Below are 3,409 nucleotides of genomic sequence, written 5' to 3' on the forward strand. Positions count from 1 at the left end.
GTAACAATCCAATGAATTTGACTAATTAGAAGAGTTCGGGTTGAATTTGAATTGTTTAGACAACACTTATACCCATTTTGTCCCGAAAGAGGCTAAAACCGAGAAAACATTGATTCGAAGAACTAAACATCTTTGTTACTGTTTCTAGGGTCAGAATGTGTGAAAATCGAATGCATTTGACTAATTGTAAATGTTTGGGATGAATTTGTAGTGTTTAGACAACACTTAAACCTGTTTTATCCCAAAATAGGCTTAAACCGGGAAAATATTGATTCGAAGCAATAAACAGTGATGTTCATATATTTTACCTTGTTTTCCCTTAGTTTATTAACAACTTTTGCATCTTTTGCTATCCATTTAGGCCATTATTGTGTAGCTTTAGGACTAATCATGCATTAGAGTATAGTTGCATTGCATTTGCATCTTTCCATGCATAAACAGGTGATTTTGGAGCTTAAGGAGCATGGAAGCAATGCTGAGGAGAAGTGAAGCAATCCTGAGGAGAAAACAAGAGAGTTAAGGCGGTAGAATCAAGGTCCGGAGTCCAACTCGACCGCACACTCGACCGCACACTCGACCACCACTCGACCGCACACTCGACCGCACACTCGACCACCACTCGACCGCACACTCGACCACCACTCGACCGTGTGCTGAGAAGGACTCGACCGTGTGCTGAGAAGGACTCGACCGAGTGGAGAATGCACGAGAGAAGCCAGCTCGACCAGCCACTCGACCGAGCACTGATCGAGTTGACCGAGCCGTTGACTGCTTTGACTTTTTGTATTTTTAGGGCTTCCACCTCACCTCCTATATAAGGCCCTTGTACCTGCAGCCACCAAAGAGTCCAGCTTTGTAGAGAGTCTAAAACCTAGTTTTTACCTTTTTTAGATTTTATTCCTTTTGCACTTTCTTTTATTTTAGATTTTGTACTTGTTTAAGAAAGAAAGACTAGATTCTTGTATTTTGTTTGTTTCATAACTTTCAAAATATTAAGATTTCGAGTTTTATTTCTTCATCAACATTGTAGATCTCTGTTTCATCTTTCTAATGATGCAAGTTTCAATATTTTCTGGGTTTTTGACTTATTTCACCATGTGTTCTTGTGAGTAGTTTGCTTAGGACCTTAAGGATGGGTTAGGCTGGGTTGATCTTGTGGTTTATTTGATTTGGTCAACATTGATTGTTGTAGATCTCTTCTAGGCTAGATGATCTTAATGCTGATCAAGGTAGGGTTTGATTTCAAGCATCTTAGCATCACACCAATGTTTAAGGAGCATAGATAAGGCTAGATCTAGAGCTTACCATTAGGCTTGCTAAGAGATTAGAAGTCTTGTTTGGTTTGAGATGTATTGCTTAATGCCTGCTTGTGTAGATTCTTTACTTTGTGAGAACAAGTCTAGAAATGCATAGGTTTGATTGTTTCTTGCCATGAGAGTGGATTAAACATGTCTTAGAATAGTATGTCTAGAGATCAGCTCAAAGTTTGCTTGAGATTTGTTGACCAAGTTAGATAACCACAATGATTAGCTCAGCCCATGAATCCCTCCTCAAGGCCTTCTTTGTTTATTAATATCTTAGTCTAAATATCATTGCTTGCTTGTTGTTTGATTCGTTTTTGCATTGCTCTGTTTTTCTTGGGTTGCTATGTTTTCACTTTTAGTCTAGCTCGACCCTGTACTTGACCTACACTCGGTCGAGTGCTGCTCGAGTTCGTCCCCAGAACTTGTGTTTATGAATTTTAATTGTCTTGTTTCATTCCTGTTTCATTTCCATTGCATTCACTTAGTCTTCTATTCATTACTTGTCTTGCATTAGTTCATCAGCATAGTGTGTACTTTTGTTCTAGTTTCATTATAGCTTTAATTTGTCTGTTCTGTTTGCATTTAGTATCTTGTTCTAGTTGGTTTTACTTTCTGCATTTCATATCTCATTATAGGATTGTTAGTGACAAACAATCTTTACAATTGGCTTGACTTAGACTCATATGCACATCTTAATTGTTCACAATCACTCAGATAGGATTGACACCTCTTATATTGCAACTGCATAAGGGGAATTGAAACACCCTGACTTCTATTCATTCCATACATCATCATTCCATACATCAATCATTCACCACACCACAAAGAAAGTCAGTTTCAATTTGGCGCCGTTGCCCATTTGAGTTTGTTTTGTGACATTTAGGATCAATATTAGTCTAAGATTAAGTTCGTTTAAACACTTGTGAAGTTACTGAACTCGAATCTTCCTTTGCTTGGCTGTTTTGTGATTCAGGTACCCACTCGACCACCTACTCGACCACCACTCGACCGAGCTGTGATCGAGCACTTGATCGAGCCAGAAACCAGATCCAATTAGCCATTACTTCCCAGTCGACTCGACCACCCACTCGAGCCTGCGCTCGACCGTGTACCTGTTCAAGTCTGTAGTAGAGTTTGTTGATGCACACAAGGTCAAAAGGCAAAGACAGTCTTCAACAGCCTATTGACAACATCCACAGGCTACAAAAGGGTTTGAGACATAAGCAAGGAAGAGTAGTTCAACAACAACAAGGTCAAGACATCATGGAGCAACAAGCTATCCATGAGCAGAGACCAAGGCACATTGGTGCAGGAGATGCACCCAATACCCACAACCAAAGGGCTGGAATTGTGCCACCTTTAGTAGCAAACAATAACTTTGAGATCAAGAGTGGATTGATCTCCATGATACAAGCCAACAAATTTCATGGGTTGCCAATGGAAGATCCACTAGATCACCTTGATGAGTTTGACAGAATATGTGGACTCACAAAGATCAATGGAGTGAGTGAAGATGGATTCAAATTAAGGCTCTTCCCATTTTCTCTTGGAGACAAAGCTCACCTTTGGGAGAAGACTCTTCCTAATGGAGCTATCACCACATGGGATGCATGCAAGAAAGCTTTTCTGGCCAAGTTCTTCTCTAATGCAAGGACTGCTAGGTTGAGGAATGAAATTTCTGGGTTTGCTTAAAGGAATAATGAGAGCTTTTGTGAAGCTTGGGAGAGGTTTAAAGGATTCCAGACTCAGTGTCCTCACCATGGCTTCACCAATGAGTCACTTCTAAGCACCTTGTATAGAGGAGTGCTTCCCAAGATAAGAATGCTTCTTGATACAGCCTTTAATGGCAACTTCCTCAACAAGAATGTGGAAGAAAGATGGGAATTAGTTGAGAATCTTGCTCAATCTGATGGCAATTATAATGAGGACTATGATAGGACCATCAGGGGCTCCTCAACTGATCAAGAGGACAAGTATAAGAAGGATTTGAAGATGGTCAATGAGAAGCTTGACAAGATACTCCTAAGCCAGTCCAAGTCCATTCACTTCATTGGTGAAGAAGAAGCTCCAGTTCAAGAGGGGGAGCCTGAATTTGCTGAGTTGTG

General features: G+C 40.3%; 1 non-coding gene across 1 annotated transcript; it reads right to left on the bottom strand.

Moving 5' to 3' along the window:
- Positions 1-2,963: 2,963 nt before the first annotated feature.
- LOC147940049 (small nucleolar RNA R71) lies at positions 2,964-3,070 on the bottom strand. The gene has a single exon (XR_015564841.1). It is a non-coding gene; the product is annotated as a small nucleolar RNA R71 (small nucleolar RNA).
- Between the last annotated feature and the right edge of the window lie 339 nt (positions 3,071-3,409).

This window comes from Camelina sativa, chromosome 8, assembly GCF_030686135.1.
Source record: "Camelina sativa cultivar CO46 ecotype springtype chromosome 8, ASM3068613v1".
In the NCBI taxonomy this organism is placed as follows: domain Eukaryota; kingdom Viridiplantae; phylum Streptophyta; class Magnoliopsida; order Brassicales; family Brassicaceae; genus Camelina; species Camelina sativa.